Below are 17,225 nucleotides of genomic sequence, written 5' to 3'. Positions count from 1 at the left end.
GGATTCAGTCTCCTAGCTGCCCGAATGTATTCCAGGTTACGGTGGTCGGTCAGAATGAGGAAAGGGTGCTGAGCCCCCTCAAGCCAATGCCTCCACACCTTTAGGGGCCTGTACTACGGCTAACAGCTCCCTGTCCCCTACGTCATAATTCCACTCCGCCGGACTGAGCTTCTTAGAATAAAAAGCACAGGGGCGGAGCTTAGGTGGTGTGCCGGACCCGTTGTGAAAGAACTGCCCCGATACCGGCCTCAGACGCGTCCACCTCAACTTGGAAGGGTAAAGTGGGATCCGGGTGCGCCAGCACTGGGCCGAGGTAAACAGGTCCTTCAGTCTCCCAAAGGCCCTGTCCGCCTCAGCCGACCACCGCAAGCGCACGGACCCCCCTTCAGAAGAGACGTTATGGGAGCTGCCACCTGTCCAAAACCCCGGATAAACCTCCGGTAGTAATTCGCAAAACCCAAGAACCGCTGCACCTCTTTAACCGTAGTTGGGGTTTGCCAATTACGCACGGCGGACACTCGGTCCACCTCCATTCTCACCCCTGACGCAGACAACTGGTAACCCAAAAAGGAGACTGACTCCTGAAAGAACAGACATTTCTCGGCTTTGACATACAGGTCATGCTCCAACAGTCTCCTCAATACCCTGCGCACCAGGGCTACATGCTCGGCCCGAGTAGAACTGTACACAAGAATATCATCTATGTACACCACTACTCCCTGCGCCTGCATGTCCCGGAAAATCTCATCTACAAACGATTGGAAGACTGATGGAGCATTCATTAACCCATATGGCATGACGAGATACTCGTAATGGCCGGAGGTAGTACTAAATGCTGTCTTCCACTCATCGCCCTCCCTAATGCGCACCAAGTTATATGCGCTCCTGAGGTCCAATTTTGTGAAGAACCGTGCCCGTGTAATGACTCCGTCATGGTCGCAATCAGCGGGAGTGGATAACTATATTTCACAGTCACCTGATTGAGACCGCGGTAATCAATACACGGACGCAAACCTCCATCCTTTTTCTTCACAAAAAAGAAGCTCGAGGACGCGGGAGAAGTGGAGGGCCGTATGTATCCCTGTCTCAGAGACTCGGCAATGTAAGTCTCCATTGCCCTTTTCTCCTCCTGTGACAAAGGATACACATGGCTCCGCGGGAGCGCAGCTCCTGTCTGGAGGTCTATCGCACAATCCCCCTGTCTATGAGGTGGCAACCGTGCCGCTCTGGTCTTACTAAACACGAATGCAAATCCTCATACTCAGGCGGAATGTGCAGTGCTGGCATCTGGTTCGGGCTCTCCACCGAGGTCGCCCCTACGGAAACACCCAGACATAGCCCCTCACACTGAGCAGACCACCCTTTAAGAGCCTTCTCTCGCCACGAAATCGTAGGATCATGGGTAATCAACCAGGGAAGCCCCAGTACCACCGGATACGCAGGAGAGTCGATCAGATAGAGTTGAATCGTCTCCTCATGACCCCCTGCGTCATCATCCTAAGTGGCGCCGTGACCTCCCTAATTAACCCAGATCCTAACGGACGACTATCTAAGGCATGTACAGGGAAGGGCTTATCGACTGGAAGGAGGGGAATCCCTAACTTAACACAGAATTCACGATCTACAAAATTCCAAGCTGCGCCTGAATCGACTAGCGCCTTATGCTGGGAACGAGGTGCAACCTGTGGGAAACAAACAGGTAATGTAATGTGTACGACAGAAAGCTCTGGGTAAGTAGGGCGCCTACTCACCTGGGAGGACTCCCCAATGTGTGACCTACCATCTCCCTCACCAGGGGACCCTCCCCAGCACCTAGCCGCGGTGTGCCCTCCGCGGCCACAGTTGGTGCAGGAGACTGCCCCCCTCGGGTTCCTTCCTCTCCTCCCTCTAGCGCCAGCACCTCCAAGCTCCATCGGGCTCTGCTCGGAGGTGCTGGAGGGTGGAATGGGAGGCCCCCACCTGGGACGTCCGCGGGTCGCGAGCAGGGTGTCCAGCCGAATGGCCATGTCCACCAGCTGGTCAAATGTTAGTGTAGTATCCCTGCACGCTAACTCTATGCGGACGTCCTCCCGAAGGCTACATCTAAAGTGGTCTATGAGGGCCCTCTCATTCCACCCTGCATCGGCCGCTAGAGTCCGGAACTCCAGCGCAAACTCTTGAGCGCTCCTCATCCCCTGTCGGAGGTGGAATAGACGCTCCCCCGCCGCCTTCCCTTCTGGTGGATGGTCGAAGACAGCACGGAAGCGGCGGGAGAACTCCGCATAGGTGACTGTGGCGGCGTCTATTCCCCTCCATTCGGCGTTGGCCCACTCCAACGCCTTGCCAGTGAGACAGGAGATGAGGGCGGAAATGCTCTCGTATCTCGAGGGCGCCGGGTGTATGGTGGCAAGGTAGAGCTCCACTTGTAATAGGAACCCCTGACACCCGGCAGCGGTGCCGTCGTACGCCCTCGGGAGCGAGAGCCGAATCCCACTGGGTTCCGGTAGTTGGACGGGCGGGCTGTCCGATGGTGATGGTGCGATAGGTGGGGGTGTGGGTACCCCGCTGGTTTCCCATCGATGGAGGGTGTTCATGACGCGGTCCAAGGCGTGCCCGATCTGGTTGATCCGATCCTCTTGACCGCGAAGACGCTCCTCCCTGATGTCGGTGGGTGCTCCTGCTGATTCCATACGTGGTGTGTAATTCTGTCAGGAGTTGCTATGGTAGGTGTGGTGTGGAATCAGGCGCAGGAGGCAGAAGTAAAGTCCAACAAAATACTTTAGTAGATAACACAATAAATATCCAAAACCAGCCCGGAGGCGAGAAAAGCGCGCACAGGCGTACAACAAACGGGCGCAATCAACAAGTGCGTAATCTACTCCTAAAACACAAACAAGGAGGAAAGCACAAAATAGCGCACCAAGAACAGGTAGCGCAGCAACACGACATGGAACAATTACACACAACACCTAACTAACAACAAGGAAACTAAATAGGGTGCTTAATGAGACATAACACAAAACAGGTGTGACAAACAGACAAAACCAATCAAACAAGAAACATAGAGCGGTGGCAGCTAGTACTCCGGAGACGACGACCGCCGAAACCTGCCCGAACAAGGAGGAGGGGCCGCCTCGGCCGAAACCGTGACAATTACCTGTATTAATGGCACCTGTTTGAACTTGTTATCAGTATAAAAGACACCTGTCCACAACCTCCAACAGTCACACTCCAAACTCCACTATGGCCAAGACCAAAGAGCTGTCAAAGGACACCAGAAACAAAATTGTAGACCTGCACCAGGCTGGGAAGACTGAATCTGCAATAGGTAAGCAGCTTGGTTTGAAGAAATCAACTGTGGGAGCAATTATTAGGAAATGGAAGACATACAAGACCACTGATAATCTCCCTCGATCTGGGGCTCCACGCAAGATCTCACCCCGTGGGTTCAAAATGATCACAAGAACGGTGAGCAAAAATCCCAGAACCACACGGGGGGACCTAGTGAATGACCTGCAGAGAGCTGGGACCAAAGTAACAAAGCCTACCATCAGTAACACACTACGCCGCAGGGACTCAAATCCTGCAGTGCAAGACGTGTCCCCCTGCTTAAGCCAGTACATGTCCAGGCCCATCTGAAGTTTGCTAGAGTGCATTTGGATGATCCAGAAGAGGATTGGGAGAATGTCATATGGTCAGATGAAACCAAAATAGAACTTTTTTGGTAAAAACTCAACTCGTCGTGTTTGGAGGACAAAGAATGCTAAGTTGCATCCAAAGAACACCATACCTACTGTGAAGCATTGGGGTGGAAACATCATGCTTTGGGGCTGTTTTTCTGCAAAGGGACCAGGACGACTGATCCGTGTAAAGGAAAGAATGAATGGGGCCATGTATCGTGAGATTTTGAGTGAAAACCTCCTTCCATCAGCAAGGGCATTTAAGATGAAACGTGTCTTTGTCTTTCAGCATGACAATGATCCCAAACACACCGCCCGGGCAACGAAGGAGTGGCTTCGTAAGAAGCATTTCAAGGTCCTGGAGTGGCCTAACCAGTCTCCAGATCTCAACCCCATAGAAAATCTTTGGAGGGAGTTGAAAGTCCGTTTTGCTTAGCGACAGCCCCAAAACATCACTGCTCTAGAGGAGATCTGCATGGAGGAATGGGCCAAAATACCAGCAACAGTGTGTGAAAACCTTGTGAAGACTTATAGAAAACGTTTGACCTGTGTCATTGCCAACAAAGGGTATATAACAAAGTATTGAGAAACTTTTTGTTATTGACCAAATACTTATTTTCCACCATAATTTGCAAATAAATTCATTAAAAATCCTACAATGTGATTTTCTGGATTTTTTTTCCTCATTTTGTCTGTCATAGTTGACGTGTACCTATGATGAAAATGACAGGCCTCTCTCATCTTTTTAAGTGGGAGAACTTGCACAATTGGTGGCTGACTAAATACTTTTCCCCCCACTGTATGTATAGTCTAATGTAGCCTGTTATCTATATATTGTAAAATTAAGCCTGCCATCTATGTATAGTCTAATGTAGCCTGTTATCCATATATAGTCTAATGTAGCATGTTATCAATATATAGTCTAATGTAGCCTGTTATCCATATATAGTCTAATGTAGCCTGTTATCCATATATAGTGTAATGTAGCCTGTTATCCATATATAGTCTAATGTAGCCTGTTATCTGTATAAAGTCTAATGTAGCCTGTTATCCATGTAGTCTAATGTAGCCTGTTGTCCATATATAATATGCCATTTAGCAGACGCTTTTATCCAAAGCGTCTTACAGTCATGTGGGAATACATTTTTACGTATGGGTGGTCCCGGGGATCGAACCCACTACCCTGGCATTACAAGCGCCATGCTCTACCAATTGAGCTACAGACTTATAGACTGATCATTTCTTTGTCAGTAGGCAAACGTAAAAAATCAGCAGGGGATCAAATACTTTTTCCCCCTCACTGTATATAGTCTAATGTAGCCTGTTATCCATATATTGTCTAATGTAGCCTGTTATCTATATATAGTCTAATGTAGACTGTTATCTATATATAGTCTAATGTAGTCTGTTATCCATATATAGTCTAATGTAGCCTGTTATCCATATATTGTCTAATGTAGCCTGTTATCTATATATAGTCTAATGTAGCCTGTTATCTATATATAGTCTAATGTAGCATTTATCCATATATAGTCTAATGTAGCCTGTTATCCATATATAGTCTAATATAGCCTGTTATCTATATATAGTCTAATGTAGCCTGATATCCATATATAGTCTAATGTTGCCTGTAATCTATGTATAGTCTAAAGCAGGGGTGTCAAACTCATTTTAGCTCAGGGGCCACATGGAGGAAAATCTATTCCCAAGTGGGCCGGACCGGAAAAAAATCATGGTATATATAACTTAAAAACAACAACTTCAGATTGTTTTCTTTGTTTTAATACGATCAACATACAACATAAAGCTGGAGCCTGAGGACAGTGTGTCCAAAATAGTACAAGCACAACATCACTATTAATCATAAAACACGTCAAGTTTATTTGAAAATTCTAAAGAAAAAGAACACACAAACACACAATGCCTCAGTGATTAACAGAACTGTTTCACAGATCACAGAACTATATCAGGGTGTCATTTCTCAGGCAGAAATGTAGATAAAAATAATGAAATCCTGTTCCCCAAACAAGTGCAAGAACCACAGAGTCAAGAATAGGTTAAATATACAAATAAAATAAAATCAATTAAAAACAATAGCACATCAACATAAAAACATATAAACGTAAAGCTGGAGCCCGAGGACAGTGTCCAAAAGCACAACATCACTATTAATCATAAAACACCTCAAGTTATTTGAAAGTTCTGAGGACAAAGAACACACAAACACACAATGCCTCAGTGATTCACAGAAGTATATCACAGATCACAGAACTATATCAGGGTGTCATTTCTCAGGCAGAAATTTAGATAAAAATAATGAAATCCTGTTCCCCAAACAAGTGCAAGAACCACAGAGTCAAGAAAAGGTTAATATACAAATAAAATAAAATCAATTAAAAACAATAGCACATCAACATAAAAACATATAAACATAAATCTGAAAGCGTTGCTCAAACTCCCGTAACAGTCCCGTTATTTTATCTTTGAACCGCTTCATGTCTGCCACATGTTGGGTCGCGCACACATTTTTCAGACAGGGGAAGTGAGCTGCATCACCACCGGCAAGTTGCGTCTCCCACAATGACAGCTTCAACTTGAAAGAACGTATGCTGTCATAATACTGCGTGACAACTTTGTTGCGCCCTTGCAGCTGTTTGTTCAAGTTATTCAGGTGCTCTGTAACATCCACCATAAATGCAAGGTCCTGCATCCATTCTGCGGAATGAAATTCTAACACTGGTTTGCCCTTTTCTTCCATGAACTGTTCAATTTCTTCTCGTAAATCAAAGAAACGCCTCAGCACAGCACCTCGGCTTAACCATCTTACCTCAGTGTGGTATGGCTGTACCGATCCCGGCAGTCTGAGTCGGGTCCTGTCTGGTGACTAGTTTTTCTGTTCGTGGTCTCCAGTTTCCCGAGGGTTCGGGAACGCTCCGGGGAGCTCTCTTGATTTCCGCACCTGCATCCCATCAGCAATCTGCACACCTGGTCCTGATCATCACCCTTCTTAGGCTCTGGCCTAACATCCAGTTCCTGCCGGATCGTTAGCCATAAACAGTATGTTTTGCCAGCGTATAAGCCTCAGAGTACTAGCGTTAGTTTTGTTGTTTTTTGCATCTTGTTGACCTGCCTTGTACTTACCTCCGTTTGTTCTGTCTACAGTCATTCTCCCGGAACCTTCACCCAACCCCTGCCGTGCCATCAGTTCATCTGCTACTTCACCACCACCTACTCACCTCCGCCACCCGCTCCGTCTACTGGACTATTCTGCACCTTTTCCCTGTAAATAAACACTCTCATTCGTTCAACTCACCTTGTCCTGGTCTGCTTCTGGGTTCGGTCTTAGAGAACCGTGACAGAACGATCCGGCCATTAATGAACCCAGCGGACCTGGACTCTGTTCGCCATGCCATTACCCATCAGGAGAAGATGTTGGGCCATCATAGCACGGTACTACAGGAGATCGCGTTGTCAGTTCGGAACCTTTCTACCGGTCTGACGGAGGTCCAGAACCAACGCAAGTCTCCGGTGGAGGATCCACTACCGGTTTCACCCATCTCGCCTGCCGCTTCTGGAGCTGTGTCCTTCCGTGAGCCCAAGGTTCCGGCGCGGATAAATATGAGGGGGAGCTGGGAAGATGCCGTTCCTTCCTTATGCAGTGTGGATTAGTGTTCGATCTACAGCCCTACTCTTATGCCACAGACAAGGCTAGGATAGCCTTTGTGATTGAGTTGCTGCGTGGTCGAGCGCTGGAGTGGGCTTCAGCCGTTTGGGAACGACAGGATCCCTGCATGGCGTCATACCAGGGGTTCACGGCCGAGATGAGGAAGCTCTTCGACCATTCCGTCCGAGGGAGGGACGCAGCTAGGCGCCTGTTTTCGCTTCGCCAAGGAACTCGCAGCGTGGCCGACTTCGTGATCGAGTTCAAGACGTTGGCTGTGGAGAGTGGGTGGAATGAGGAGTCTCTGCAAGCGGCCTTTTACCAGGGTCTGTCGGAGCAGCTCAAGGATGAGTTGATCTCCTATCCGGAGCCTAGTGATCTGGACAGCTTGGTAGCCTTGTCTATTCGGGTGGATAATCGAGTCCGAGAGCGAAGGAGGGAGAAGCAATGGGGTCCGTCCAATCGATCAGCTTCTCAGTTCCCAGTCGGGTCGGGTGGTGGACCAGAACACGTCGATCATTCTCCACCACAAAGGATTATTGGAGAGGTTCTCTCTCCCGATTCTGAACCCATGCAAGTGGGGCGGCACGGGTTAACCAAGGAGGAGCGTCAACATAGACGTAAGACCAACTGTTGCCTCTACTGTGGTAGCTCGGGACATTACATCTCCACTTGTTCCCGGCGGTCGTCAAACTGCCCGGCTCGCTAAAGTTGGGGAGGACTTTTAGCGAGCCAGTTTCAACCTCTCAGTACCTCTGTCAGACCCCGTTTCCCGGCAACCCTTGTGAACAGGAATCAGAGCTTAGCGATTAACGCTTTTGTCGATTCAGGTGCCGATGGAAGCTTTCTTGATGCCGAGTTGGTGGAACAGCTGGGGCTTTCCAAGGAGCAATTGCCGGAAGCCATTGAAGCGACCACTCTGAACGGCAGTAGTCTGGCACGTATCACGATGAGGACTGAACCGGTGAAGATGCTGTTGTCGGGGAATCATTCGGAGATGATTTCATTCTTCATTCTGCCGTCTTCCCATGTTCCTCTAGTCCTTGGATACCCCTGGCTGAAGGAACACAATCCCACGTTCGATTGGGTGACGGGCAAGGTAACGAGTTGGAGCCTTGATTGTCATGCTAACTGTCTCAAGACTGCCTGTCCCCATTCGGTTCCCAGTCAGGTGATTGAGGCTAAACCCCCAGATTTGTCCCTGGTTCCCGAGACATATCACGATTTGGGGGAAGTGTTCAGTAAGCAGAAGGCTCTGTCACTCCCCTCCCCACCCGACCATATGATTGTGCCATCAACCTGTTCCCTGGAGCTGTCTACCCCAAGGGAAGGTTATACAGTATCTCCCGCCCTGAACGTGAGGCCTTGGAGACCTACATCAAGGAGTCCCTAGCTGCTGGTCTCGTTCGTCCCTCGTCATCACCCCTGGGGGGCAGGATTCTTCTTTGTGGGTAAGAAGGATGGCTCTCTTCGACCGTGTATTGATTATCGGGGGTTGAATGACATCACGGTCAAGAACAAGTATCCCCTGCCCTTGATGAGTTCTGCCTTCGACTCCTTACAGGGTGCTACGGTGTTCACCAAGCTAGACCTACGCAATGCGTATCACATGGTCCGGATCAGAGAGGGAGACGAGTGGTTGACGGGTTTCAATACACCGATGGGTCACTTCGAGTATCAGGTGATGCCGTTTGGACTGACCAATGCTCCAGCGGTATTCCAGAGTATGGTGAACGACGTCCTGAGAGATATGATCGGTCTCTTTGTGTTTGTTTACCTGGATGACATTCTGATCTTCTCGAAGGAACCTTCCGACCACGTCCAGCATGTCCGGCAGGTTCTGCAGCGATTGTTGGAGAATCGCCTGTTCGTGAAGGCCGAGAAGTGCGAGTTCCACGCCCACACGACATCCTTTCTCGGGTACATCATCTCCAGGGGAGAGATTAGGATGGACCAGGAGAAGGTTAGAGCGGTTCTGGAATGGGCCCAGCCCGGTACGAGATTGCAGCTCCAGAGATTTTTGGGGTTTGCGAATTTCTACCGCAGATTCATCCGGGATTACAGCCGTGTGGCCGCTCCGTTAACGGCCTTGACTTCCAGTATCAGGAGCTTCAAGTGGAATCCGGAGGCGGATCGAGCGTTCTGGATTTGAAGAGGCGATTCACCAACGCACCGATTCTCTCTCAACCGGACACGGACCGTCAGTTCGTCGTTGAAGTGGACGCGTCCGATGTGGGAGTTGGCGCCATCCTGTCGCAGCGATGCTCCACGGACAGTAAACTCCATCCCTGCGCCTACTACTCGTCGCCTTTCGCCTGCGGAGAGGAATTACGATGTGGGTAACCGGGAGCTTCTCGCGGTGAAACTTGCCTTGGAGGAGTGGCGCCACTGGTTGGAGGGGGCGGAGCAGCCGTTTATTGTCTGGACTGACCACAAGAATCTTGCTTACGTGCAATCGGCTAAACGTCTCAACTCCCGTCCAGGCCAGGTGGGCGTTGTTTTTCGGACGATTCAAGTTTTCCCTGACGTTCCGACCTGGATCTAAGAACGGCAAGGCGGACGCCTTGTCCCGGATGTTCTCCAAGACGGAGGAGAGTGGGTCCAAGACCGAGACAATTCTCCCCCGGAACTGCGTCGTGGGAGCAGTTATGTGGAAGATTGAGGAGGAGGTGCTGGCGGCCCTTCGGACTCAGCCCGGTCCCGGTAACGGTCCACCCGGTCGGTTGTTTGTGCCTGAGTCGGTTCGTCCTGCTGTCCTCAAATGGTCCCACGCCAGCAAGATGGCTTGTCACCCTGGCGTGGCTCGGACAATGGCGTTTCTTCGCAGACGTTTTTGGTGGCCTGCCATGGCCGAGGATACTCGGGGTTTTGTTGCTGCCTGTCCAGTGTGTGCGCAGAATAAGAGTACCAATCGGCCCAGCTCTGGACTACTTCACCCCCTTCCTATTCCCCGGCGACCATGGTCGCATCTGGCCCTGGACTTCGTCACTGGGTTGCCCGCTTCTGAGGGGAACACGGTCGTTCTGACTATCGTGGACAGATTCAGCAAGTTCGCCCACTTTGTGCCAATTGCCAAGCTTCCCTCTGCCTCGGAGACGTCCGAGATCCTGGTTAGGGAGGTTTTCAGGGTCCACGGTTTGCCCAGTGATATCGTTTCCGACCGTGGCCCTCAGTTTACCTCTGCTGTCTGGAAGTCCTTCTGTTTGGCCATTGGAGCTACAGTCAGTCTCACATCTGGTTTTCACCCCCAATCCAATGGTCAGGCGGAGAGAGCCAACCAGAAGATGGAATCCACGCTACGCTGTCTGGTCTCTTCCAACCCCACCTCCTGGGTCTCTCAGTTGCCTTGGGTTGAGTATGCCCACAATACTCTCCCTACATCTGCCACTGGGATGTCTCCCTTCCAGTGCCTGTATGGCTACCAACCTCCCCTGTTCCCTTCTCAGGAGAAGGAGCTCTCAGTGCCTTCTGTTCAGGCCCATATTCGTCGTTGCCACCGGACCTGGCATCGGGCCAGAAAGGCACTCCTTAGAGTTTCGGACCGGTATCAGCTCCAGGCGAATCGTCGCCGGATCCCCGCTCCCACCTATACCATCGGAGATAGGGTTTGGTTGGCCACACGGGATCTTCCGTTACGGACTGAGTCTAGGAAGTTGTTACCGAAGTTCATTGGTCCGTTTGTGGTGGAGAAGGTGATCAATCCAGTGGCAGTTCGACTCAAACTACCGAGGACGCTCAGAGTCCATCCCACCTTTCATGTCTCCTGCCTCAAGCCTGTCTTCCTCAGTCCTCTGTTGCCTCCTCCGCCTCCTCCTCCTCCTCCTCGGATGATCGGAGGTGGTCCTGCCTACACGGTGCGTCGCATCATGGATTCCAGACGGCGGGGCCGGGGTTTCCAGTATCTCGTGGACTGGGAGGGGTATGGTCCTGAAGAGAGGAGTTGGATTCCGCGGCGACAGGTCCTAGATGCTGACCTCATCAGTGACTTCTACCGCCTCCATCCTGGCGCTCCGGGAGTCCGCCCGGTGGCGTTCGTCGGAGGGGGGGTACTGTAACGATCCCGGCAGTCTGAGTCGGGTCCTGTCTGGTGACTAGTTTTTCTGTTCGTGGTCTCCAGTTTCCCGAGGGTTCGGGAACGCTCCGGGGAGCTCTCTTGATTTCCGCACCTGCATCCCATCAGCAATCTGCACACCTGGTCCTGATCATCACCCTTCTTAGGCTCTGGCCTAACATCCAGTTCCTGCCGGATCGGTAGCCATAAACAGTATGTTTTGCCAGCGTATAAGCCTCAGAGTACTAGCGTTAGTTTTGTTGTTTTTTGCATCTTGTTGACCTGCCTTGTACTTACCTCCGTTTGTTCTGTCTACAGTCATTCTCCCGAACCTTCACCCAACCCCCTGCCGTGCCATCAGTTCATCTGCTACTTCACCACCACCTACTCATCTCCGCCACCCGCTCCGTCTACTGGACTATTCTGCACCTTTTCCCTGTAAATAAACACTCTCATTCGTTCAACTCACCTTGTCCTGGTCTGCTTCTGGGTTCGGTCTTAGAGAACCGTGACAATGGCAGGCCATAGATGTGGTCTTTCTCTCTGAGAAGGCTGTCAAACTGACGGTGATTCAGGCTTCTGGATCGGATGAAATTAATAGTTTGGATGACCACCTTCATGACGTTATCCATCTTTAATGACTTGCAACACAAAGCCTCCTGGTGCAAAATACAGTGAAAAGTCAAAAAATCACGTCCTCCATTTGCAGATTGCACTTTCTCTCTGAACTTTGTCACAACGCCTGCTTTTTTTCCCGATCATTGAGGGCGCACCATCTGTAGCCAGGCTGACAGCGCGGGACCAGTCCACTCCTACCCTGTCCAGCGCGCCCGACGAGTGCGGTAAAAATATCAGCTGCTGTCGTTGTATCTGTCATCGGCACCAACTCCACGAACTCCTCGGTGACGGTCAATGTGTCATCAACTCCGCGGATGAAAATGGCCAGTTGTGCAACATCTGTAATGTCCGTGCTTTCATCAATTGCAACCGAAAATGCAATAAATGACTTTACTTTTTGCTTCAACTGGCTGTCCAAATCCACTGAAAGATCGGAAATCCTGTCTGCAACCGTGTTTCTTGTCAGGCTGATATTTGCAAAAAGCCTGCCGCTTTTCAGGGCACACAATCTCCGCTGCCTTCATCATGCATGTTTTTACAAATTCACCCTCACTAAATGGTTTTGAAGCCACTGCGATTTCATTAGCAATGAGGTAGCTAGCTTTCACTGCAGCGTCACTGATGTCTCGGCTGTGAGTAACACAGACTGCTGTTTCTTCAGACCCGCCAACAGTTCATTCACCTTCTCTCATCTCCGCTGTCCTTGAAAGTTGTCATATTTGTCGGCATGAAGACTCACATAGTGGCGATGAAGGTTATATTCTTTCAGCACTGCAACATGCTCTGAACACACCAAACATACAGCTTTCCCATTCAATTCCGTGAATAAATAGGATGACCATTTTTCTTCGAACACTCTGCATTCTGCGTCCACTTTTCTATTTTTTGACAGAGACGTATTGGGGCAATGAGGGTGCCAAAGCACATAATGTTAAAAGTAGAAGCCGTAATAAATATCGCGGGCAAAACAAAGTAGCTCATTGGCTGCACGTGCTTGACCTACTTGCTCTGCCCCGGTATAAACAGTTTGCTTGCTTAACACAATTGCTATTGTGCCATCCAGTGGACGCAATTGGAACAGCAGTTTATTTTATTGAAAAATTGCAGCGCATTTTTATACTTTACAATTATATATTTTTTTTTTATCATCTCGCGGGCCGGATTAAACCCGTTTGCGGGCCTGATTTGGCCCGCGGGCCGGACGTTTGACACCCCTGGTCTAAAGTAACCTCTTCTCAATATAGTCTAATGTAACCTGTTATCGATATATAGTCTAATGTAGCCTGTTATCTATATATAGACTAATGTAGCCTGTTATCCATATATAGTCTAATGTAGCCTGTTATCCATATATAGTCTAATGCAGCCTGTTATCCATATATAGTCTAATGTAGCCTGTTATCCATATATAGTCTAATGCAGCCTGTTATCCATATATAGTCTTATGTAGCCTGTTATCTATATATAGTCTAATGTAGCCTGTTATCCATATATAGTCTAATGTAGCCTGTTATCTATTTATAGTCTAATGTAGCCTGTTATCTATATATAATCTAATGTAGCCAGTTATCCATATATAGTCAAAGGTAGCCTGTTATCTATATATAGTCTAATGTAGCCTGTTATCTATATATATAGTCTAATGTAGCCTGATATCCATATATAGTCTAATGTTATCTGTTATCCATATATAGTCTAATGTAGCATGTTATCTATATATAGTGTTATGTAGCCTGCCGTCCAGATACTGTAAGGTGAATATAAACTGCATATATTGTCAACATAAAGAAGTATAGAATTACATATTAGAACTATTATCTAGTAATTTTATAGGATCTCTGTTTAAAGAACTCTGATAGGTCTATCTAGGACAAGAAGTTAGGACAGGAAAGTGACGCTGAGTGTGATCTAAACCAACAAAACCACAACCCAATACTACTCCTAAACACAACCCACCATCACTGTGTCTCATGTTAATATTACTCCTAAACACAACCCTCCATCACTGTGTCTCATTTTAATACTACTCCTAAACACAACCCACCATCACTGTGTCTCATGTTAATACTACTCCCAAACACAACCCACTGTCACTGTGTCTCATGTTAATATTACTCCTAAACACAACCCACCATCACTGTGTCTCATGTTAATACTACTCCTAAACACAACCCACCATCACTGTGTCTCATGTTAATATTACTCCTAAACACAACCCACCATCACTGTGTCTCATGTTAATACTACTCCTAACCACAACCCACCATCACTGTGTCTCATGTTAATATTACTCCTAAACATCTATATCTCCCAATCAGATTGATATGCAACAATACATCTACAGAGTGTTCTGTACATAACAGAAAAACAAAACAACATAATTTCCAATAGCATCACCATGCCCATAACAGAGGAATATGGTTCATGGATACAGACATATAATAATAAAATATACATATTTTAAGATATTGTCAAGCATACTTACAGAGTGAAGGGGAGAGAGGTCTTGTGATGAACTTTCTGGCAGTCTAAGGAAACAAACAGTGACTGTGAGGTTTTAGGTCTGTGGTTGACACAACTTTGAAGTAGTGAGAGACCATAGAGTTGGATAAAAGACACACTAGCTACAAAGACTGGTTAAGCATTGACATGACATTGTATGCATCCTTTCAGTATGTTTATCGACTGTCATTAAACTCATGGAGGTTGAACAAGAAGAAATTGACAACTTTAAAATGGAGAGAGCCCTCAAATGTGCTGCCAATGTTGTAACAGAAGCCAGCATGAAAAGATGCCAAGCTGTGCCCTCTATCCAACTCTATGTCAGGGACCAAGACCCTGATTCAGAGATGGCTTGCTTCCTCATTCACAGAGGCTGTATTCAAGAGCATCGAAACTGTGACGTGTCATGGGTAAATTGTGACTGACTGACTGATCTACAAATCACCTTGCATGACAAATAACTACCTCATATTATTTGTAGCTCAGTCAGTCTCGACTCGCCTTTAAAGTCGGCTGCAATGTCGAACGCGGCCACATTTACAACCAATGATGTCATACGATATTATAATAACTGTCTACAGTACTGTGGAAAGATGTTTAACTTCTGTTTCTTTTTTGTTTTATTTTAAGGTAACAGACGAAATAGAATGACAGGATAACCTGCAATATTTAAAAGAAAAAACATTAGTATGTATTGTCTTAAACTTTGAGCTTATTTACAACATCATGCATACATTACATTGAATCACACTTGATCGAAAATAGGTAATAATGCATAATTTTACAATAAAACAAGCGTGATTATGGTATTAATATTCCTTCTCATAAATGTCATTGCTCAATAATGTCTGACAGCAATACAAAGTAAATCTTTTTAACACATCAAGATAAACTTGGTCCAATATTGTACACATTAAAAAGCTGTTATCAATGTTATCAATATCAGTCACTGAGAAAAGTACATTAGGTAATTAAAAAATTTGGAAATGTCAAAACCCCATAGAAAAATAGCAGAAGCATAATCTATCCCATTTATCATCAATATACATAATTATCATTACAAGGAAAGAGAATTCAACTCCACATTTACTCAAAAGTTAAAGCTATGGAAAACATTCTGGATCTGATAGCAATATGATAGCAGGAGAATAGAGGTGTGAGGCCTAGTTTTGGACTCCATCACATTGTAGAAACATCTCAAGTATGATCAATGGAAACAGGATGCACCTGAGCTCCATTTCTAGTCTCATAGCAAAGGGTCTGAATACTTATGTAAATAAGGTATTTCTGTTTTTATTTTTAATACATTTGCAAAAATGACTGAAAACCTGTTTTCACTTTGTCATTATGGGGTATTGTGTGTAGATGTATTTATTATTTTTATTTAATACATTTTAGAATAAGGCTGTAACAAAAATGTGGACAAAGTCAAGGGGTCTGAATACTTTCCGAATGCGCTGTACACTACAAGGTTTTTGTGAAACTTGTTGTGTTCAGGTCTTCTTGGTTCTGGGTTTGTTGTGTTCAGGTCTTCTTGGTTCTGGGTTTGTTGTGTTCAGGTCTTCTTGGTTCTGGGTTTGTTGTGTTCAGGTCTACTTGGTTCTGGGTTTGTTGTGTTCAGGTCTTCTTGGTTCTGTGTTTGTTGTGTTCAGGTCTTCTTGGTTCTGTGTTTGTTGTGTTCAGGTCTTCTTGGTTCTGGGTTTGTTGTGTTCAGGTCTTCTTGGTTCTGGGAATGTTGTGTTCAGGTCTTCTTTGTTCTGTGTTTGTTGTGTTCAGGAGTTCTTGTTTCTGGGTTCGTTGTGTTCAGGTCTTCTTGCTTCTTGGTTCTGGGTTTGTGGTGTTCAGGACTTCTTGGTTCTGGGTTTGTTGTGTTCAGGTCTTCTTGGTTCTGGGTTTCTTGTGTTCAGGTCTTCTTGGTTCTGGGTTTGTTGTGTTCAGGTCTTCTTGGTTCTGGGTTTGTTGACTGTACTGTAGAGAACAGAGGGGTCCTCCTCAGCTGCTTGTGCTGCGGGTCTGAAGAGAGAGAAACAAAAATGAAACAAAAGTTGTGTTCCAAATGGTGGCACCCTATACCCTTTATAAAGCACAATCTTTCACCAGGGCCTATGGGCTCAGGATAAAAGTAGTGCACTAAATAGGAAATAGGGTGCCATTTGGAACTCATCCGAACTGTTCATCAAAACCATCATCACATCACTCCCTCATTATAGACATGTCATAATAATTGTCTTGAGATGTCCATTGTTGGGTCCATAGTTTAAGGAAATGACATCAGTAGTGGTCACTAGGGGTCAACTGTTTTGCCTATTGATGACATCTACAATAAGCAGCAGCAAATTAGTGACCTTAATGGCAGAATATGCTCACCAGGTGGCAGCAGTGGAGCGGTTACATTTCACAGCAGTTTATTGCACTTCCTCGTCCTGTTTCTGGTGTTGAGGCATGAATGACCTTTATGCACAATATACATCACTCATGACATCATCATTGTCTACTCCTCCAATGAGCACATGGCCGTTACTACGTTTGAGGACACAGAGGTCGTAAATGTTTTTCTAATTTGAAAATAATAATAATAGCCTAATACAAATACTGTACACAGTGAAGAAAATGAATTACGGATCAACATCTACATATTGCTCCCAGCGTTGGTCAAAGCTCAGAACGCTTATTTTCTTGATCTGACTAATCGCGCCTGCCTCTTTGTGAATGAGTGGAATCATGAACAGTGGTT

The sequence above is a fragment of the Coregonus clupeaformis genome, chromosome 9 (assembly GCF_020615455.1).
Source record: "Coregonus clupeaformis isolate EN_2021a chromosome 9, ASM2061545v1, whole genome shotgun sequence".
Lineage (NCBI taxonomy): Eukaryota > Metazoa > Chordata > Actinopteri > Salmoniformes > Salmonidae > Coregonus > Coregonus clupeaformis.
The sequence above is the reverse complement of the archived record's forward strand: the minus strand, read 5'-3'. Positions refer to the sequence as shown.